At 40.3% G+C, this 24,091-nt stretch overlaps 1 protein-coding gene across 3 annotated transcripts in view; it reads left to right on the forward strand.

Moving 5' to 3' along the window:
• Fhit (fragile histidine triad diadenosine triphosphatase) overlaps positions 1–24,091 on the forward strand; it is a 1,639,467-nt gene that overhangs the window by 566,276 nt on the left and 1,049,100 nt on the right. The window lies entirely within an intron of this gene.

Raw genomic sequence — 24,091 nt, forward strand, 5'->3', positions numbered from 1 at the left:
CCTGTCTTCCCCTAGGTAGATGACACCATGTACGCTGTGTACAACTCATAAAGTAAAAAAATTAAAAAATAAAAGACTCTGAATATTACTAATTTTTATAGTGGTCTGGAGAACTTCTTGCAGAAAAATCTGTCTTTATTTTGCCAATCAAAGTTAAGGGGACACTTGCTAATTTTGCATTTTATAGAACGGTGATAGATGATATACATTGGATTCTGCAATAAGTGTTCTGTTTTTCTTACTTAATTGCCCAACATATTGCAGTTTCTAGATGGAAATAGAATCACATTCCAAAATAGACAAAAGATTCAGCAACTATGGTTTTACATGCCAAAAATGTATATTTGTGGCATTCATGATAAATGCCTTAGAAGGGAAATATGCTAAATTTCTTTCTGATTTAGGGCTTTAAAGAACTAAGGAATAAAAATAATTAAAACAGAAAACAAACCAAAGCACATCTCCAGGTACATGCGTCTGTATGCGTGGAGGATTATTGTACGTGGTACTTCCTCTTCCTTTCTGTCTTGTGTTCGAGGTTAGAGATAGGAATTTGGGGGAAATGATAATGAACAAATAATATTGGTCTTCACAGCTCCTCCGTGAGAGATGGTAGGCCTTTTCTCATCTTACCTAAAGGGCTCATCACTGGAGAGGTCAGCCACATTAAGTCGCTGGTGTGCTGGTATCTGTGTGTGCTTTGGTTAAAATTGCTATTAAGTATCTTTGCCTTGAGCCCTCTTCCCGGTCAACTTAGACTACAAGCTACATAGTAAGAAAGACTTCTCCTGAGCTGTCCTCTGCATCCTGGAGCCCTCCTTTATCACTGTTTTGAGACTTTACCAGTCTAAATGAGAAAGCTTGTCTTTTGGTTGTCCCCTGGTGTTTGTAGCCTGTGTCATGTGTGCCTGTTGCATATTGAGCAGATACACTAAAGGAAAATCACAATGGTGGTTGTCCCCACCCATTCATCCACTCACTAAGCCACCTGTCCAAGTCACTTCTTTCCATAGTAGATATGGCAGCCTTTGTTTTCTTGTTTTAAAACGTGATGATCTAAGCTCAGCACCTTTGGTGGATTTACCCATGGTAAAGATGAGATCGAGGTGAAAGTCTTCATCCTTCACATAAACGGGAAGGATAAAGCTAAGAAAAAAAAACCACATTTCCTTTACCAAATAGATAACATAGACAAATGTGCAAACATCTCAGTAACTTAGAGAGCAACTAATGAATCTAAATTCTCTTCTGTGCACCATTAGAGGCTATTCATATTTGTTTCTTTTTAAATTTTTTAACTTATTAAGTGTGAGTGTGTGTGGTGTCTCTGTATATACATGTTTCTGTCTATACATGGATGTGTTCATGTGTACAGCCCCCAGGTGGGAGTCCTGTGCCTTCCTCAGATGCTCTTTACCTTATCTTTCGAGAGAAGAAATTTTTCCTGAACCTGCACCTCTAGGATCGCTCTGCTGCCTAGCCAGTGAACTCCAGCACTCTTTGAATCCCATTCCCAGCCCTTGTGCTTGTAGAGCAAGTATTTTAGAGACAGAGCCATCTCCCACACCCACCTCTCCCCTACTCCCATATTTGTTTCTTTTAAGTATATTTCTTTTCTTTCATCTCACTTTCTTTTTTGTTGTTGTTGTTTTGTTTTTTGTTTTTTTTAATTAGGTATTTATTTCATTTACATTTCCAATGCTAATCCAAAAGTCCCCAACACACTCCCCCACCTACTTCCCCATCTACCCACTCCCACTTTTTGGCCCTGGCTTTCCCCTGTATTGAGGCATATAAAGTTTGCATGACCAATGGGCCTCTTTTTCCACTGATGGCTGACTAGGCCATCTTCTCATACATATGCAGCTAGAGACACGAGCTCCAGGGGGGTTATTGGTTAGTTCATATTGTTGTTCCACCTATAGGGTTGCAGATCCCTTCAGCTCCTTGGGTACTTTCTCTAGCTCCTCCATTGGGGGCCCTGTGTTCCATCTTATAGCTGACTGGGAGCATCCACTTCTGTGTTTGTTAGGCCCCGGCATAGTCTCACAAGAGACAGCTTTCATTTCTGAGTCCTCGGGATTCATCTTCTCTTTTCTGGGGTGATTTTTAAAGAATGATGTTCTAAAGCTACACCAGCTTAGATTTCTGTCATGTAAAAGTTCTAGTTAGGTATTGTATCTTGGTTTTAAGTTTAAAAAAATAATAAATTAAAGCTTTAAAGAGAAAGATTAATCATTGAGCATTCCTAAATGCACTGTCTCCAAGTTCTGAGAGGGAGCACTGCTTAATCTTTGCTTCTTTGGGATTTCTGGGATTTCTGTTTGCTGTAAGTTCACTTTGCCAAAATACTCAGAAGTTTAAAACATAGGCAGAGAGTTTATTGTAAATGAGATGTCCTTGAAGGCCAGTGTCATTACTAAGCATAGCCAGGCTGAGGATGCTCTTGATGGACAGTTTAGACTCTGTAACAGGCAACTTGGGTATTGTAAAGGTATATGTGACTGTTCAGATGCAAGGACGTGCCGAATCCAGATGATGGTGCTGGAAGCTGGAGAGGTGGGCTGTTGAAATCTCAATTAGCCTCCGGACTTTGTTATATAGTATTCTCCTGTACATTATATCTCAGTGATTTTGTAAACAGAGAACAGGGAATGTATGTGGGGTGGGGTGGGGGTGGGGTGGGGGGTGTCTGTGTCTGTGTGCTGATGTATGTACATGTTTCTCTCTCTTTGTGTGTGTCTGTGTCTATGTGTCCATGTGTGTTTGTGTGTATATATGTCTCTGTCTATGTGTGTGTCTGTATGCCTATGTGTGTGTGTGTCTGTCTATGTGTCCATGTGTGTTTGTGTGTATATATGTCTCTGTTTCTGTGTGTGTTCCTATGTGTATGTGTGTGTCTGTCTGTCTGCTTCTGTGTCTGTGTGTGTTTATGTGTAGATGTGTAAGGTATCGCCGTCTCTCTCTCTGTCTTTGTGTGTCTGTGTGTCCATGTGTATTTATGTGTATATGTGTCTATGTGTATCTGTTTGTCTCTGTGTCTGTGAGTGTCTGTGTGTAGGTGTCTCTGTCTCTCTGTTTCTCTGTATGTGTCTGTGTCTGTGTGTCCATGTGTTTGTGTGTCTTTGTATGTGTTTGTGTGTCTATGGGTGTGTGTGTGTGTGTGTGTGTGTTAGGGGTACATGCTCTAAGTTCATTTATTTCCCACTTGTGAAAATGTGTGCTTTTGTCTACTGTGGTCTTTCATGTAGTAAATTTGCATTCCTGAAGATAAAGAAGGTAAAGAAAAGTGGTAAAGCTTTAGCTTAAGGGCTTGTGAATACAGCACATGCTTACTCTACCATTTTACTATCTACACACTAGATTACATGTTTTTTTGTGGCAATAATGGTATGTCCCCAGTGTTCATGGGTTTAGTAAGCACAGCTACCTATGATCCAACAGTTTGAATTCCCCTTAAGTCTGGCCCACAGTGAATAGTCAGTATGCCTAATTGATGACTGAGGGTTAGTTATTCTGAATATAACTCTGGGTTTTTGGGTACTCTTGTGGGAATAAGACACAAGAAATACAGATTTCCTCTGTCTCTTAGCTAAGTTAGTTATCAACCTATTAATGAGGCTGTTTTGCTTCTAGAATCTCTCGAGGCTTTTTACTAATTGGAACAAGACTACATATTTCTCTCCTTATTCCAACTTTCTCTATCTGATATCTAGAACTCAGAAAAACCAATACTGACATCTTGCTTGCTTTTAGATTAAACACAAAGTTTGATAAGAACTTTAGCACCTGGGAGGTTACACATACTTGTTCTAAATAGTGGGGCTCTCTTTTTTTTGAGGACTATTTCTACCAAATGGGAAAACCCACAGCTCATTTCATGTTTTTGAAGTTCGATTTTCTCTGGTCATATTCTCCAGGGGAGCCCTGTGTCTGCCAGGTAATCAGTAATGGAAAGTCCTCTGTGCAGAAGGTGCTCAGAGGACCTGATGGGCTTAAGCAATTACCGTACCCTTGGGGACACAGTGGATGATATTTGTGACCCTACAATACAGAAAAGAGCAGACATTGAGAAATAAAGGAGATCATCTCAAGTCTTAAAAAAATAAATCAGATGAGGTTGTCATGTTTTTTAGAAAAGTGCCCTCCGCACTCTCTTCCTACCTTACAGCACTGAGCAGCATGAGCTAGGCTGAGTTTTCTACTCTGAGAAATGTTGTTTCTTCTTATCAAAAATCCATTAACATTGGAAAAATTACATTGTCTCTCACACCATATGCTAAAATTAATTCCTCCTGGATTAAAGCAATAAATAAATGTATAAAATCAATCATTAGAAACTTAGAATAGAAATGGGTGTTTATCTCAACTAGAATAAGAGTTTTGTTAGCACAGAGGCAAAAAGATCATGAGAGAAAAAAGTAATAGATTTGATTTTATTCATAAGCAAAACTCCTTTTTGTCAAAATAATAATGACTCTGATGATGATGATGATGATGATGGTGATGGTGATGGTGATGATGATAAATGGAAGTGACTATTTGCAACAATTATGAGGACCAGTGGCTTTGGATCTTAAAGGACCAAGAAAGCTGGCAATAGCCTGTGATCCCACTGGGCACCCAAATGACCTGATCTCACATTCTATAGCATTGTCTGCTTGAGGCCCTCTAGCTATTATGTGTTATCTTTATGTGATATTCCTGTGGGGCATCAATAAATTGAGTTATCCCAGTAATTTGTTGTTTGTTACTGGGCATCAGTGCTTTATGCTCATCCTTGTTGAAGCTGCAGTGGTTTCACTTAGAGAAGAAGAAATCTAACACATTTCTGGCACTCTGCTTTCTCTGAAAAGAAATTCTTGGAGAAAGAAAGACACAGACACAGAGAGAGAGACAGAGAGTTAGTTTTATACATGGTTTGGCATGGCATGGTGAGGTTCATTTAAGGATATAGGCAAGTGTAATGGAGCTGGAAGTACTCATAGAAAAGCACATCCCAGGATTACATTTTTCAATCTGATGAAAGGAGAAAGATGATTGTGAAGATGAGAGGAAATAATGGCTGAGTGAGCACATGTTCCAAACTCTTGCAAATCATATTGAGTGAGGTTCTCAGTGTTCCTCATGCATCTGGGTACAGGAGTGAATACCATGAATCATGATAAGAGCAACCTTTCTTCATAGGTGTGGCATGTGCCATTATACGGCCTCAGAGACTATGCATAAACACTAACATAAGAGCTGTGCAGGGAGAGTGTGATCTGTTCAAGGCCTGCAAGGCACCCAAGGAGAAATTCTCACAGCATTCTAAATTTTGCATTTGTATAAGGTCAAAAATGGTTAGGTGTTATAGAAAACACAGTTAAAATATAGTAAATAAACTAGGTATGGTGTTAATTCCAGTCCTGGAGTCAGAAGCAGACAGATCCAGTGAATTAAGGCCAATATAATCTACACAGTGAATTCTAAGACAGCCAAGGCTATATAGAGATAGCCTGTCTAAAAAATTATATGTAAATATGAACTGAAAAGAAGGATCAATGGTTAAGACCACTCCTTATTCTTGCAGAGGATCCAGGTTCAATTCCTAGCACACACATGGAAACTTAAGCAGTACATACATCTATTTGGAAGCTCAAAAACAGTTCATACATTTAGTTGCATCAAATCCAACACTCTTCTCTGACTCCATGGGTACCAGCCATTCAAATGATGCACAGACATATGGCAGCAAAATGCAAGTACACACACGCACACACACACACACACACACACACAGAGAGAGAGAGAGAGAGAGAGAGAGAGAGAGAGAGAGAGAGAGAGAGAGAGAGAGAGAGAACAGACCCATTTTCTCATGTATCTCTCTGCTACATATACAGCTATAATTTCTGATAATGGTACGATAGATAGATATATAAGACCTCAAATTGAGAAAACAAAGCATGCGCTGTTTTGAGAGCCTAGGTCAAGGAAAGGCCCAGAAACCTGACCCAACAGAAGGTCACCAAGACCACCTATTTCCTAGTTGCAAGTTTGCAAAAAGAAGGAGGTTGGTATTTCCGTGATTGTATTTAGTATCAGACAAGTCCAGCTCTACCAAAAGGGAGTCTTAACTAGAAGCCACCTCAATAGTAATTGACAAGTTCACTTTTTTCATGAGGCCTTGTAGTTACTATCTCATAAAGAAAGAACTGTGGCAGATGGAGCAATCAAGAGAGAACCACTTGCAGAAATTAGTGGTGTCTTGGAAAGCTCTTCATTACTGAGGCCTGAGACTCACCCATCTATCCAGAGTCATTGGGGACAACAGAATAAGAACAAGAATACAACCACAAAGGAGGCCTAGCTAAGGAATCCCTTTGTTCCCACAGGCCTAGAATGATCCTTTCCACCATAGTGTCTCCTGAGGCAGCTGGATAACACTACCATGCCCTGTTCCCACGGAGAGAAAGCAGAAGGCACCGAGCTGGGACACCCCCTTTCCAGTCACATAGGCTGGAAAGAAGGAACAGGAACTAGTGGGACCCAAGGTTACCAGATAGACCAAGTTGCCAAGGGAAGTAAAATACATTGGAAAGGAAGCTCATAGAGCAGCCGTTTGATAAACCTGCTGTTCTGCTCATAAGTATTTAAGGAAGACCTGCACTCCTGTCACACAGACAATGTTCAGAATGCAATTAAAAAGAAAACTCAGTCATCGTAGTGTGAAAAAGAAAAACCAAACATCAAAGAAAAAGATTCAATCTGGTAACACTAACATCAAAATAAATCCAATGTTGGAGCTAATTTTCAAAGAATTCTAAACATCTGTCCTCCAAATGACTCGTCACAAATCACAGTTTTTGAGAAATGTTAAAAAGAAGACCTTAGACAGAAAATAGAATGCTATAACACAGGCCTAAATAGAAATTATGGGACTGAAAAAATTAAAATAACAGAAATAAGCACTTTGTAAGGTAGTCTTACAGTGGAATAGGCATGATGGAGGTGGACTTATTAAATATAGAATCAGAACAATAAATTCTGCACATTAAAAGAGACAAAAATTACATGACAAGAGGAGTGCAATCTTAGGAGTCTAGGGGACTGTGACAGAAAACACAATATTGATGTTACTGGAGGTCTGTCTAGGCATTGTAGGAAAGAAAGGAAAAGGGAGGAAATGGTGTGATTACAAAATCATCACAATAGTAGTAATACATAAAGATAACAGGGCTAAAAATAGTCATGGACATAATGGCTGAAAACTCTCCAAGTCTAAGAAGAGACCACAAACTTCCAGCTCTAAGAAACTGAATGACCTCCAAACATGACAACCTTAAAGAAACCCATGCAAGATGCATCCCAATAAAATTTTTAAAAATCAAAATGTCAACAGACATCTTAAGAGTGGAGAGACTCTGAAGAGGAATGAAAGGGTCAGTGACAGTGACTGTTTTCAGTTACACAAGGGAGACAGGAAGGAGTGTCACAGTACCAACAAAAGAAATGTCACCTCTAAAACACTGTGTCAAGCAAACTGCCCTTCAGAGATAAACTAGAAATTTCTTTTACATTGAGTGTCTTGCTAGTTCTAGAAGAGGTTGCAAGGAACCACAGATGTATAAACACAGAGAACACACAAATGTATACACACATGTGTATGCACCCATGTATACACACACACACAGCATAGAAAATAGGTCATAAACTTAGAATCTGAAAGTTTAATAATGCATAAAACTGAATAAAAGTAAGACAACATATCAGAAATTGTAGGATGCAGGTCCAGGGCAGTGACAAGTAGATGCCAGGAGATATCCTGTATTTAGGAGTAAAGGAAGCTACCTTTTTTTTTTTTTTAGGTCAGTCTGACTTTATTTAGTTCCAAATACAATTTCATCAAACTTAGTCTAAATTATTTGGAAATGCAGAGAATTTATATGTATTAGTTAGGGTTTCAATTACTGCAAAGAGACACCATAACCACAGTAACTCTTATAAAGGAAAACATTTAATTGGGACTGACTTACAGTTTCAGAGGTTTGGTCCATTATCAAGGCAGGAAACATGGTGGCACACAGGAAGACACGGTGTGGAGAAGGGGCTAGGAGTTCTATGTCTTGATCTGTAGGCAACAAAAGGAGACAAAGCCATATTAGGCATAGCTTGAGCATACATGTCTTCAAAGGCCCACCCCCCATGACACATTTCCTCCATCAAGGTCACACCTTCTTTTAATGGCACTTCCTGTGAACCAAGTGTTCAAATACATGATTCTATGGGACTGTTCCTATTCAAACCACCACATTTCACGCCCTTGGCCCCATAGGTTTATAGCTAGAACATAATCATAAATGCATTCAGTCCAACTTCAAAGGCCATAGTCCATAGTCCATAATAGTTTCGATCCTGTTTAAAAGTTCAACTTCAAAGTCTTTTCTGAGAGTCATGCAATCTTTTAACTGTAATCCTCTGTAAAATCCAAGTGAAAAAGCATACATACTTCCAACATGCAATAGCACAGGATAGACATTACTGTTCCAAAAGGTAGAGAAAAGAACTTAATGAGGAAATACTAGGCCTAAGTAATACTGAAAAATAGCTGGGCAAAATCCAACATCTGAATCTCTATGTCTGATGCCGAAGTGGTCTTCAAACCTTCAACTCCTTTCAGTTTTGTTGACTGCAACACATTTCTCTCTCTTGGGCATGTTCTACTCCATTAGCCACTGTCCTTGGAAGGTATCCTACAGCTCTGGCATCTCCAACATCTTGAAATCTGCAAGGCAATGCAGGTTTCACCTTCACAGTTTCACACAATGGCCCCTCTGGACCTCCACAAAGGGACACAGGAGCCAAGCACTTGGCTGCAGTGGTTCTCCTTAGTCAAGCAGGGAGACTCCATCATCCCTTTTTTTCCATCCTTGACTCTAAAGCCAGTAACATGTGGCCAAAGTTGCCAAGTTCTGCTGCTTCCTGGGGTAGGAACATGGCTCCCTTGTTCTGTTACATCTTTACCCACCAGCTTTCTGTTTTTTAGCGTTTCCTTCACTGCCTAAGCTTTTTTGTCCTGAAACTTGATCTGTAGACCAGGCTGGCCAAGAACTCTGAGATCCACCATCCTCTGCCTTTTGAGTGCAGGATTAAAGGCCTGGACCTAAATTCTTCTTTAATTCTGTTTCACAAATTGGAAGCTTAGCTGGGTGAAATCTTGCCTAAGGTTACCACTCCCTTTATTCCATTCTTAATCTTTTTTATCTCCTTGAGCACAGGATTTAGCTCATTGCTCTTCTTGGTACCTCTTTTCTCCTCAATCTGTAAATTTTGTAGTTTTCCTTGCTCATCTTGTTCCTTTTCATTCTAGATCTCCACAAGAGTGAACACCAATAAACAAATGAGAGCAGCAATACTGTGCTGCTTGGAAATTTCCTCTGCCAAGGGAATTATCCCAAAACTAAAACTTTTTGGACAATAACAAAAAGCAGTCACATTCTTTGCCAAAATAAAACAAGAACAGTCTCTAAGCCACATATCAGCATTTTTCTCTGAAACCTCTTGAGCCAGTTCAAATCATCCTCAACACCACTGTCATCCATGTTTCTACTAGAACAGCCCATCTACTAGAACAGCCCATTAAGCTCCACTTAAAGTGTTCAATGCTTTTCTATTCCAAAGTCCACATTCTTCCAAACAAACACATGGTCAGGCCTATCTCAGCAATATCCCAGTCACTTGTATCAATTTCTGTCTTAGTCAGGGATTTTTTTATTGCTGAGAAGAGGTACTGTATGTAGCCAAGAAACTCTTCGAAAAGAAAACATTTAACTATAGTTAGCTTACAGTTTCAAAAGATTAGTCCACTATTGTCATGACAGGAAGCATGATGGCATGCAAGCACACCCTAACAAGGCCATACTTCCTAAAAATCGCACTCCCTATTGGCCAAGCATTTAAACACATGAGTCTATGTGGTAATTCCTATTCAAGCAGCATCCTATAATAGTGAACACAATCTTGGCATGGAATTAAGTATGAAATTTTTTCATCACATATGAATTCAAACAGTCTGAGTAGATGGGGTTGGTGGCCGTGGGGGTCAGAGGACAACTTGCCAAAGTTGGTTCTTTCCTTCTACGCTGTGGGTCCTGGGATCAACCTGAGATCCTCAGGCTTGGCAACAGGTGCCGTTAATTCTTTGAGCCATTTCACCAGTCCCAGAGAACAATCATGGAATCAACAGAGTGAAGTTAGTAACTAGATTTATCATCCAAAGTTTGGAGTCTAGACAGTAATGGGCTGATGCACTCAAAATGCTGGAAGAAAGTCTCAACCAAGAACTCTATAACTGGCAAAAGATCTTCAAATGTGATGGAAGGATTAAGGCTTTCCAGGTCAATAAAACCTAAAAGAATAGTACTCCTAAGGAGCTCCAAAATAGATAAATATGAAATTCTCCAGATGAAAATGAAATGACACTTAGCCAGAAGCTGAAGCAAACATGACAATGACAAAGCTCATGTTCTTCTAACAGTGATTTGTACTTGGACATTTTCTTTCAAGACGTTGAGATGACTATATTTTTCAAGAATCGGTGATTGGTCCAGGTTCAACATTGCTGTAACTTGTTTTGTAGCTACATATAAATGTTCTGCTTGATGTAAAAGATAACACATTAGGAAATGTTAGTTGATATCTCTGACATATTCTAAATAAAGATGTCTGAGTGGGGACAGAGTTGGAAAGAAAAGGTGCTTACATTTTAAAAGTAAAACTGAAAGAAATCCAAATTAGAGTACATATCTTTGGGATGTTAGATTTAATCACCACGGTTAATTACAAAATCATGCTATAGAATACACAAGAGGAAATGGTCAAATTCTCAACTCTTCCCTAGCAATAGCAATGAAACATCAATAACAAAGACATAGAACACAGCATTGGAGTTGACAGGCAGAAAAGCTATAGGAAATACTGAAAGTTAATAGCAAAGTAAGAAAGAAGCAAGCCCCTTCCTATAAATCAGCCTTTCAAAGTGGGAAATTTGTCCATGGGTGAACATTGATGACATTGTGCAAAGTAAAGGAGCAAAAAAGACAAATACTGTGGGATTCCTTGTGTTTGACAGCCCTTGATGCCTTACACAACCAAAGAGAGTGACCAGGCCTTGACTTATTGCTGATTCATTATGATAGAGATCTGAGAACCATTAGCTAGGACAGGAAGTAAGGGGCAGAACTTCCGGGCAGAAAGAAACAGGAATGACACTAACTGAGGCAGGAGAATCAAAGGAGACAGAGAAGATATAAAGGGAGACTGGAGTAGAGCAGGGAGGTAAAGAGCTAGCCATGTGTCAGGGACGCGGGCTGGGAAGTTGGGTTAAGTTAGTAACTAGCGGAGAGACTGCCCCAGCATAAGGCCAACAGCTTTAAACCATAGAGATGTCTCTGTCTTTATTATTGAACCACTAGCAGGATCCCAAAATGCCTCATAATACTTTGCATTCTAACATCACAAGGTGATTACTTTGTTTGCAAACTAAGACAAGGAAGGACCCAAGACAGAGAGTTTTGTTTGTCTTATTAAAATATTGACTGTCTCTGACCAAGACCACTATTTCCTAGGTCTCAACAGTTGGCATTTTGGGCAGGATGGTTTATGTCCTCTAGAGACAACATGTTGGAGAACTTTTGGTGATGTTTACAGCATTCCCCAACTGCTATTATTGATCCCCAACAATGAGACCTTAAGAAGCCCCTTCTCCATTTCCTAATGCCTTTAAGAGCTTGGCTTGAGAACCAGGATTTTCCTTCCCATCTATTATTATAGATTCAAGAGAACTGGGGGTCTTCGATTGATTCAAGAACTACACCTATCTTCCCTCATTGCTGCACGTACATGAAACAGGATTTCCTTGTTGTCATGGGGGCTCCAAGTTTCATTTACAGTTGATGTGCAGTGAATGTGGGTAAGTGTGTGGGGGCCTGTTGTTCTTTTGGAAGTAATACGTCCTTTTCAAGACTTCTTCAGAGCACATACCACATAGCATCCACCAAGCCAGTCTCCTTCAATCTCAATAGAAGATTTGAAAAAGAAAAAAATTGATAGATTATTTCTGTAAATGTAAAAAAAATGCCTTGGAAGGACAATTTTGTCGTTGTTGTTTACTGGAAGAAAACCAAACATCAATTACATTGCCTTGAAAAAAATCTAGTTAGCATTGGAAACTTTTTTGACTTCCTCTGGGGAGGAGGAATTGCTGGCATGAGAAAGCACATCCTCAGAGCGGCACTGAGGAAGCATTTCCCTGAAAGACTCCAGGGTCTGGATGTGTACTCCAAGGAAAATGCTTTTCCTTGCTTTGGCTGGTGGCCTGGTACATTGGGGACTACTTAAACAGAGATGCATGTGGCAACTTTCCCTTTCACATTGCATGTGCTTCTTTAGCCTCGTGTCGTCCTTGGAGCCAAGTGAGGGTTCTGATAGGAGTTTGCAAATGATCTCGAGTTCTACAGGATGTCGGTCTCACCATGTGTGCTGGAGCCGTAGGAACTGGGGATATGCCTGGCCCTAAGAATAGAATTCTTTGGAAAGAGCACAATGTGTAGCTCAGAAATGGAAAATAAACTGATGGCTTGCATTTTTTTGAAAGGAAACTGTCTGTTGCTTTCTGATAGCTGTCATTCCAGGGTGAAAATTTTGGGTGAACAGAGAACCTCAGAAGTACAGACGAATGCCAGTTTGCAGGAAAGTGGGGGTGAGGAGAAGTAGAGGTTAGAGGCCCAGCGTTTGTATTCTGCTTGAATTTCAGATGAGATAAGGCAACAGCTCTGCTAAGTTGCAGTGCAAAGCTTACATGGCTTCTTGAGAAAAGCAATTTATTTTAGATTATAGCACAGCAGCTATCGTTTAAACTGCTAGGGATTGTAATTGAACTCAGAACCACCTTCTCTGTGAAGACAGGTGTAGTAATACCTTCACGGGGGCTGTTCTAAATAACATGGATGCTGGACCTGTGAGAAAGACAGGGGTAGTGACAAGAAGATGGAGTCACTGGACCATCACCAAACCTCCCTGCAACTGCTGCATCCAAACCAGTACGGCCAGGAAAACCTTCTTCACAGCCCTACAATTGTAATCATGGCTTTCTATTTCTGATTGTGTCACCGTTGTTCGGGTTTTGGTTCTGCTGTTGTTTTGTTTGCTTTTGGAGCCACTCCTATGAAATGCACAGGAAGCTGCAATGGGGGGAGAGAAATAAAAGCACAATTAACAAACAGCAGGTAAGTTTTTGTTTTTTATCTTTGGGGTCCTGATGCGGCTTAGGGGCAGGGAGAATTGAGGATAGCAGTGTTCCTCTTGCTACTGGTAATTCTTGATTTGATAATGAATGGATGTATTTACCCTCTAACTTACCCTTAATGCAGACTGTCATCCTGTCATTAAGCCCTAATGAAATCTTAATTGTTCTGTTGGGGTAAAGTGATGTGTCTCATTTCCGTATGCTGCCCTCGCTCTCTCCTCATTAGAAATAAATCCAGTTAGACTATATTCACTGTTCCTCCAGCACTGTCCCGTGGCTCCCAAGACAGCATCCAGGCTCACTTATTTATTTTTGGCTTTAGTAAAAGAACTTGTCAAGGTGTACCACCATGTTTACAATTAAAATAAAAAAACCAACACCTAGTTAAACCCCAAATAGCTTAGAAACACTCAGAGCAGTAGCAGGTCCCAGTCGTAGCATCTGCAACGTTGTCTGCATTGTGTGCACTTGGTAAAGAACTGTGTTGAAGCTCACACTTGGTACCTCCCACATTGCCAGTTAATAGTTATTTAGTTCTAAAAGGAAACAACACTGGCTACTTAAATTCTTCTGAAGATGGGATGTTCCGTTATAACAACAGCAATCTCAGTCCCTACTTTCCACATCTTGGTCTCTTCCTGGCTGGTCCATTGACTCCCTGGCTTGTATTAGCACAGTAGCGTCTCCCTCTTCCATTGGCTCAGACAAGCTGCTGTAAGTACAGCTGAGTTCAGGGTACATTTGCTCTGACACTAGAGTAGTCCATCTTTGCCATTTATCTGAAGTTTAAAATGAGAACATTTACACAAATATGACTTGGCCAGAGTGTTAGTGGGCTCCTGTGTGATCGCTGGAGTCCCAGTGTCACAACCATGGTACTCAGAAGACACTGGGTCTAGCTAGGGTTCAGGTGCTTCCTTTACAGCACTGTGTTAAAATCCTTTTATTATTTCATTTTGTGCTGTATGTGTCATGTCAGATCTTTCTTATGAAATTGTTTCTGTTTGGTTTTGCTTGGATATCTGATGTCCTCTTGGCCTTTCCGGGATATATTTCCTTTCTTTCCCTTTTTCTTTTTCTTTTTCTTTTTCTTTTTCTTTTTCTTTTTCTTTTTCTGTTTCTGTTTCTCTTTCTTTTTCTCTTTCTCTTTCTCTTTCTCTTTCTTTTTCTTTTTTTCTTTTTGTTTCCTTCTCCTTCTTCTCCTTCTTTTTCTCTTCCTTCCTTCTTTCCTTCCTTTCTTTTTTTCCTTTTGCTTTTTGCAAATTCAATTGTGTGCTCTGTGTTATATTGGAACCTCAGCTCATCCCCTGAACAATCTGTAAAACACCATCTTCGAGCATACACACACACACACACACACACACACACACACACACACCCCTCCCTGAATGCACAGAGAAAACTCCCTTGCCTGCTTAGTGAAAACTCCAGGCTATCACACCTCATCTCTGTGTTTCTGACAACCTACCCAAGTGTGCCTGCCCAGGGGACCATGGACAGAAACCATCCCAGCTCCTAGCTCACAACTCATCACCCCCAAGACCTATAAAATTCCCTTGATTTAGCCTGGATGTGTGACTTTTCTGACTACCTGTGAGATCCATGAACCCACCTGAGAGCTGTCTCCTAATTAAACATGCCTTTATCTGCTTTTAATTGGGTATGATGTAGTCTTCATCACCATGGGAGAGAAAAAGTCTGTCACTCTCTTCTCTTTGTTCTCTCTTTCTTCCCCAGCCTCTTCTCTCCTTTGTGCATTTGCTCCTAGTCCAGCTGATGGTAGCATCCCAAGACTCCCCCAGAGTAATCCAGGCCTGGGGTCACAGGGTATCCAATGAGCTTTGTTTGGTTTGACTTAACTTGTCAGTTTTCTTTTCTCTAAGTAGGGAAAGGTGAATGGTAGGTCAACTATCTCAGCCCTTATGTGTTTGTAGTTCCTTGGTTTGTTCTCAAAACATGACTGGTAGTTTGATATAAGCTTTTGTGTCTACCACAGTGTTTCTGAATTTTTATTATCTGTCCGCAGTGCTAAGTCTGATGCTACTCAAGTCCTTCCTTTTGGGGAGATTTCTTTTTGTCTCATGAGGAAGCTATTAAGAATTTCTCTGCCGGGTGTGCTGGTGCACACCTTTAATCCCAGCACTTGAGAGGCAGAGGCAGGTGGATTTCTGAGTTTGAGGCCAGCCTGGTCTACAGAGTGAGTTCAAGGACAGCCAGGGTACACGGAGAAAACCTGTCTCAGAAAACCAAAAAAAAAAAAAAAAAAAAAAATTCTCTTCATTTTCTAACACTTCAGAATTCATTATTTGTCTTGAGGATTCGTGTTTCCCTTTAATTCCAGAAAAAAATCTAATACAATAGCTTCTATAATTTTTTTTACTCGTTTCTCCCTTCTCATTCTGAAAATTGTATTAGCCCATTCTTAGACCTCCTGGATTGATTTTCTTTATATCCTATATCCCCCAAGCCCGCCCCCCCCCCCAAACTTCTGTATCTGTCTTTGTAGTCCAGGGGCTTTCTCTGACTGAAATCACACTTTGTATTGAGTTGTTTTTTAGTTAAGAGATCATATCATTCTTAAGAAATCTTCCCTGTTTGATTCTTCCCTTTTCATGTGATATTATTTTCTTCTTGCAGCTTCCAAATCTCCTCCATTCTCTTTTGATAACATAAAAGGCTTTTCTTTTAAAAATTTGTTGTTGTTGTTGTTGTTCTAGATCGTCTGTTTCTGCAGCACTCAGATTTCTCCAGTTTTATTTATTCATTCCTTTTTCTTGGCGTATTAGATGTCTGATTACATGCAGGTAGCCAGTGTGAAAGGTCACTTTGCCAGTTCTTTTTAAGCCACTGGTCTTATACATTATAGGCTTGAAACGTTCAGTGTAAGATGTTTGCATGGAAATGGGGAAATGCCAGCATGCTGCAGTAAGACTTTTACACCTATGGTATCTGTCCAAGTTAGCTACTGTCTTATTGTTTTGATGGTGGTGTTTGCTTCAGGCTGGCCTACAAGGGAAGTGAGTGGAAACTACTCTCTGCTAACCTGTCCACAGTTCCCCGTGAACCTACCAGCCGGTTCCTCACACTGCCTCACCTCTTCTCTCGGAGGCCTGCAGCTCAGGTATGCAGGCAGGTTTGACCTTCTTGCCTGTCGCCCCCTCCCAGGTTCTGATGTCTTGTGCTACAGTTCAAGGGTCAACAGACTTATTGAAATCCTTTACCTTCTAATTGATCCTCTCCCTGGCCCTTAGTGATTTCAGGTTTAGACTTGCACCTTCCTTTGACATTATTTATAAAATACTTCTGGTGGGAAAAGTGGTAAAGAGGTTTGCTCACTCCTTGTTACAAAGCAGAATATAATCTCTTGAGTTATTACTTTATTTCAATTTCTGGCAGGGTTGGGGATGGGGCCCCCAGCCTTTCCCTATTTATTTATACCACACCCAAAACACTTTCTTCTGAAAAAGGGTAGATTGAGATTTTATATGCCTTATAGCAAAGAAGTACCATGTATCACTTTATTTATTCATTCATCAGTTTGTTAATCTAATACTTGGAATCAGGACATATTATTTTCCATGAACATAACATTAATTCAATGAACCCTATGTAAGTTACACGTGGAGCATCTATGTGGGCTTTTGCTTTTTTTCTACTTCATTTAACTGGATCAGTTTTTTTTTAATTTATGTTTTACATTCTATATTCCATTTCCTGCTCTGCCCATCCACCCTCCTTCTGCTCCACATCCCACACCTCCTCCCCACCTCACCCTGTCTCCATGTGGATGCCCCAACTCCCCAACCTACCTGACCTCTAAACTCCCTGGGACCTCCAGTCTCTTGAGGGTTAGGTGCATCATCTCTGAATGATCACAGACCCGGAAGTCCTCTACTGTACATGTGTTGGGGGCCTCATATCAGCTGGTGTATGCCTTCTGTTTGTAGGTCCATTGTCAGAGATCTCAGGGGTCCCAATTAATTGGACTGCTGGCCCTCCTGCAGGATCACCCTTCTCCTCAGATTCTTTCAGCCTTCCCTAATTCAACAACAGGGGTCAGCTGCTTCTGTCCATTGGTTGGGTGCAAATATCCGCATTTCTTTCAGCTGCTTGTTGGGTCTTTTGGAGGTCAGTCATTATAGATTCATTTTTGTGAGCACTCCATAGCTTCCATAATAGTGTCAGGCCTTGAGATCTCCTATACCACTCTTGGGAATACACTCAAAAGATGCCCCACCTTGCAACAGGGCACATGTTCCACTATGTTCATAGCAGCCTTATTTGTGATAGCCAGAAGCTGGAAACAACCTAGATGTCCCACCACAGAAGAATGGATACAGAAAATGTGGTTCATTTACACAATGGAATACTACTCAGCTATTAAGAATGAGGACATCCTGAGTTTTGCAGGCAAATGATGGAACTAGAAAATATCATCCTGAGTGAGGTAACTCAGACCCAAAAGAACATACAAGGTATGTACTCACTAATAAGTAGATATTAGCAACAAACAAACAAAAACAAAAACAAAACATACAGAATATCCAAGATAGAGTTCACAAAACTCAAAAAGCTTAAAAAGCTGAAGAGCCCAAGTGAGGATGCTTCAGTCCTACTTGTTAGAGAGAAGAAAGCAATCACAAGTAGGGAGGGAGGAAGGACCTGAAAGGGAAAGTGGATGGGGTGGGGTAGGGTGGGGAATGGGTTGGACAGGGGAACCTGGTTTGGTATTGGGTGAGGGAAAAGGACTGAAGCCCTGAGGGCTAGCAGAAAGAATATAATCAGGCAACCTCAGGAAATAGGAGGTTGGGGAGACACCTCTCCCAGAATTTACCAGAGACCTGGGAGGTCAGAGACACCCAGGAATCAAAGGGAGGGACCTTAAAGGAAATGCCCAACAGTAGGGAATGGGAACTTATAGATCCCACTTCCAGCAGGAAGAGAGAACATCAAGTGAGGGATGGGGTTGCTATCCCATAGTCACATCTCTGACCCATAAATGTTTTGGTCTGAATGAATTATAGGGATGGAGATGGAAAGGAGCCTGAGGAAAAGAAGGTCCAGCAACAGGCCCAACGTGGGATCCAGCTCAAGGGGAGGTCCCAAGGCCAGACACTATTATGTTTTGTTTTAAGATCTATTTATTTTATTTATATGAGTCTCCAGACATACCAGAAGAGGGTGTCACATTCCATTACAGATGATTGTGAGCCACCATGTGGTTGCTGGGAATTGAACTCAGGACTTCTGGAAGAGCATTCAGTGCTCTTAACTACTGAGTCATCTCTCCATCCCCCCAGTTTTTTTCTTAACCTTTAGTGGTTTTAGTAATGGTTATTAATTTGTTATAAGTTTTATTTTTCTTTACTTGTTGAAGAAAAAGATACCTAGATGTCTTCAGACTTGCTTCACTTTTTTCTCACTTTGTAAGTAGATAAAGTCTTCAAGAGTAGAGTTGTCAAAGAAAATGTAATAGAGTGACCAGTTAACCTGTGAAACTGTTTAATGATAAAGATTCAAATAGGTATCTTTGACATCTATATTAACCAAGATTTAAAATTATCTATCACTGTTCTGGAAAGACAGCTACGTGGGTAAAGGTGCTGGCTGCAAAACCTGACAGCCTGAGTTCAGTTCCTAGGAGTCAGGAGGGAGGAGGAGAGAACTTGATCTTCAGAGTTGTCCTCAGATCTGTGAAGCACATGTGAAGCACATGTGAAGCACATGTGAAGCACATGTGAAGCACATGTGAAGCACATGTGAAGCACATGTGAAGCACATGTGAAGCACATGTGTTCTCACCACCCAGGTACCAAAAGTAAACAGACAAAATATAATGAGGACTTTGTTACTTAAAACGTACAAGACGGATACTTTTGTCTGCTATTGGTAAGAATAAGAAAATCTGTTACAGACTTTCTAGTAATAATAAAATGTGCATAGAACGTAATCTCAGACTCCTTATTGTTGGGAGTAAAGATAAGGAAAATATCAGAAATTAAAATCGAAGTTCATTTTATAAAATGATATTTATTGCATTGTGTATACATTATGTATGATAGAAAAGATCCAAATGACATGTATAAAGGAAAATATAATTTTAAATGTGTACATGATGGGACATTGTTCACACACTTCACTCAGATGATGTTACACAAGTTAGGTGAGTGCTTTGTCTTTGAGAATACCTTCAGTCCTTACACATGCCTTTTAGTAAGCTGATATAAGGAACAAATAAAAGGCTTGCTTATAATTTCGGTTTATTTTTAAAGATTAAAATGGTTAATATATATCAACATTTCAAAACATAATAAATAAATAAATAAGTCTAGTTTAAACTTTTAACTTTATTGTCTCTCAGTTAAATTTTGTGAGATTTCTGTTACTTTGCTGTGATCCCAGATGTTTTACAGTTTATATGTTTAGATTTAATAGGAACTATAAAAAAGGAAATGCACTTTAAAATATGTGCTTCTGACATTAAACCTTTTTAAAATGTCACCAAATGGCCCCTGTGGCTTCCCCGTTAACCTCCCAAACATATTACTGTACTGTTAGCAGAATCGGAGTGGACCCTTAGCAGCTCAGGATGTAATCTCCATTACCTAAACATCTCCTCGGTGCGTTTGTAAAAGCCTTCCTGCCTGGGCTGTATTAGGTTTTTCTCCCTATGTCTCTGGTAATGCCAAAAGTTTGATGTATGTCAGCATTACTTAAATAAATACCCAGATTCTCTAAAAACAGGGCCCCTAGCTCGTATCTTTCAATGGAATTAACGGTTTATTGGTGCCTTAGTTAGGGTTTCTCTTGCTATGAAGAGACACCATGGCCATGGCAACTCTCATTTTAAAAAGCACTTAATTTGGGCTGGCTTACAGTTCAGTGATTTAGTCCATTGTCATTACTGACTAAATCATAGTGACAGACTGACAGACAAACAGACATGGTGTTGGTGAGTAACTGATGAGTGACTGAGAGTTCTCTTCCTTCCGTTCCACCCGCAGAGAGAGAGGGAGAATGAGAGGGAAGGGCAGAGGGAGGGAGAGGGGGAGGGGAGGGGCAGGGAGAGAGAGAATGTATGAGTTGGGTCTAACTTGCATATTTGAAACCTGAAAGCCAACTCCCACACTTCCTCCAACAATTCCACACCTACTCCAACAAGGCAGTGCCTCTTAATAGTGCCACTCCCTGATGTCCAGGCATGCAAATCTTTGAGTCTATGGGGGTGCCATTCCTATACAAAAACCACAGTTGATAGAGTAGGCCGGAGTCAGCCTTCCAGTTTCTCTTGTTTGAAAAAAAAAAAAAAAAAAGAATGCATTGAGAAGACTGCATGGAGGTCCTTCTTAGTCTCATAGTCTGTCCTCATGAATGTCTTCCCCTAGCCTGGCCCAGATGAGACTGACAGAGACCTAGTTTACAGAGAGCTGTGCTTCTCTGATAATTTTATGCTTGGAAGAAAGGACCCTGGGTGCAGGGCAGATAGCTCAGTAGGTAAAGCACTCTTGCAAACGCAAAGATGTACATCTGGGCCTCAGAATTTACATTCCAAACAAGTCAGACATGGAGGCACATGTTTGTAATCCCAAACAGGAAAGGTGGAGACAAGGAGAGCCTTGGACTCTGTCCAGCCAGCCCAGCCACCTGAACAGTTAAGGCAAATGTCTGAAGAGACAATGTAAATAGTGCCTGAGAAACAACACGTAGTGCTCTAGCCTTCACACACACACACACACACACACACACACACACACACACACACACACCCCACAGGGCGAACATGAACTAGCTGAATGATAGTTTTATGGGTCCATTTGGACAGTGGGACTATCCAAGCACCAATAAACCAAAGGTAGAAGATAGAGTTCCAAAGTTTTCTAGACATATTGTTAAGTGTAGAAAGAATATTCTTTGCTGTCAGAAGAAGACATCATTATGATTTTATGGCCTAGAGGTCATAAAGATAGGGTGGACAGATGATTGATTTCAGTGTATCTGACTCCCCTGCTTGACAACTCATCTCAGCTTGTGTTTCTACACACACAGCCATGATGGAACTAGAGTTTGTGCTTTTGTGTGGGAAGTACCCCATTGTGACTCCCTCCCATCCTTTCAAAAGCACACAAATAGAAATTGTTCTATTTTTTTCAGATTAACAAACCACTCAACCTTTTTTTTGGCAAGTTAAAACAAAACATTCAACACAGCAGAAGGCTTAGAATGTGTCCCTAAAAATCCCTACTTTGTCAGTAACAGGTTCCTTCTTTCTCTGTTCCTTCCTCTCCCTCACAGGCTACAGATTAGCATGCCCAATAATGTTTTATTATTTTCTAAAGCACTATGCCATGTCTATGAGATTTAAGGCACAATTTTTACATTTCAGTGATATTGTTTTATATGGATGAAATGTAGTTTGGTGAAATTGTTTTATTTGATGGACTTGTAATTTGCTTCCCTCTATGTTTTTGGAAACAGTACAGCAAGAACCAACTTTGTATATTTTGTGTACTTCTTCAATTATTTATTAAGGAAAAGTTTACAGAAATAGATTTTTACACACACACACACACACACATATATATATATATATATACACACACACACACACACGTGTGTGCATACACACATACATATACATATATGTGTGCATAGTCAATCTCATAGGCAATAGTAAACTGCCGTTCACAAGAAATTTTACCAATAATTCTCATGCTGTTTCCACAACTTTCTTCTTCTGTGAACCCCTTAATTACTGACTAAGCCTTCAAATGGGCCCCATCAAAGAGAAATTCAGCATACTGCACTCAAGAAGCAAGTCTGTGTGGTCTGTGTGGTGTGAACTCATCCAGGAAGACCCGGTTTGGGTGGTCTGTGAGTGGGCCTTCAAACTGTCTTCCATTTTACCATTTTCTCTCACTTCTTTACCTTTAGAGAATTCCTTCTTAATAAGAAAACAGACAAAAATCTTTTACCTTTCATCCTCTGAGATATGACCAAATAACAGGTGTCTGGGGTCCAAGTCCCTGTTTCCTGTTGTGTCTCCAGTCTGACTTACCTTGGAGGTAGCTGGTATCTCAACTACATTCAATATTCTCTGTTTGTTTGTTTTGCTTTAGGCTTTTCCTGTTCCTAAACATTCCACCGCACCAGCTCTAGACCTTGCCCCGGCTCACGAGACCAGGCTGGTAGAATATCGCGCACAATTGTTCTCCAGCCCAGAGATTGATTTTTGCTGAGTTGAAGCTGGTATGATGAGTTGTTAACCCTGTTAGAAAAATACAAGTTAGATTTATGATTCTCTCACACAGGTAATTTAGCTCTAATTTTGAATTCTGAGCCAACTGATTTAAACAATATTGCATTATAGCGTCACAAAAGTGCAATTGAGTCCAGGTGATGTATGACTTTGAGCTTCCAATTATGCAATAAATGATTTCAGTTCTTTAATAAGTGATATCTGGGTTAACATCTGCTGGCCCACTCCACACCCATGCTCTCATCTCTACCCTGGCCCTTTCTCTCCTCTTTTTCTTTTTCCCTCTTCTTTTCCAGGCTTGAATGACTTAGGGACAATTTACTTTCGAAATCCCAGCCCTGCGTATTGCAACATCCTTCCTTTGAGCTCTCATTGACATTTCCTCTCAGTAGTGGTCAACTTCTGTAGGCCATTATTGTTTGGCTGTGGATAGCATGTACTCTGTGGATACGTCATATAGAGAAGGCATGTTCCTGGCATGTGATAGTTCATCTAAGAGCTTCCTTTAGATTATTGAAGTCCTACTATGCTCACCTTTAGTATGCCAAGTTTTCCTTCTTTTTTTTTTTCTTTGAAATGATTTTCCTTTTTACTTCCCTCAGTCTATTTATTTTTAGCTGCTTGTATTCTCTGTATGTCTGTAAGGTATATAAAATTATTTTGGGAGTAAGGGTTGGAAATAAATAAATAAACAAAAAGGACCAGAGGCAGTTGTGCGAACCTTAGGGACATATCCAGAAAGAGAGACAAATAATTGGAATCTATATTTTGAATTCTTTTCTTTTGTTGGAAATCCCATGTTCTTTTGAGTAAAGGGTGATCCTAGGTGAGACTTTGTCATCTAGATCGATGATCTAGAGAAGATAAGAAACACTGAGCAATGAAAGAGAACCCCAGACTCTTGTACCAGTCCTAGCATGCTCCTGCCAGCCCTCTGTGGCCCTCTCCACACTTGTACAACACAATTTTCTCTTCTCTGTGATCCTTCCAAATTTAAGAAGTTTATATTGAAAACAATTACTAATCTCCAACCTTGACAATTTATCTTTGTGTTCCCTTCACTGCCTATATTTCAGAAACAAACAAACAAACAAATCCTCAGCTGCAGAGTATTAACAGCAATCAGGTCTTGGGGTAGCTACCCTGAAAGAAATTCTACAACCTGCTTTAGAAAGTAAAGACAGTAGACTCTCCTCCTGCCTTTTCATACACATGTGTGCTCCTGGCGTTCACTGCTGAAGGGCTATTTCTGTGAAGAGATGTAGGTAATGAAAGAAAGATGAGGTAGGAGAGGGGAGTGGGTTAGAGAAATGGGGTTTATGTTAAAGGAAGAGCTGAAGTCATATGTGGGGCCCTGGCTTGAGCACATGCCCTTCTGAGCTATTTTCATGGTACACTGGAGCATCAACATTGCTGGAAGATAACAGTGCAGCTTTGGCTACATGTGCTTTGCCTCACTTAAAGAATTCGTAATTTCTCTTTCCCATTTCTAGTAAATTGAACTAATGTAGAGAAGCACATTCTCCAATTTGAATTAAGAGCACATTAGT

Source organism: Mus caroli, unplaced genomic scaffold (genome assembly GCF_978045245.1).
Source record: "Mus caroli unplaced genomic scaffold, Mus_caroli_1 scaffold_12, whole genome shotgun sequence".
In the NCBI taxonomy this organism is placed as follows: Eukaryota; Metazoa; Chordata; class Mammalia; order Rodentia; family Muridae; genus Mus; species Mus caroli.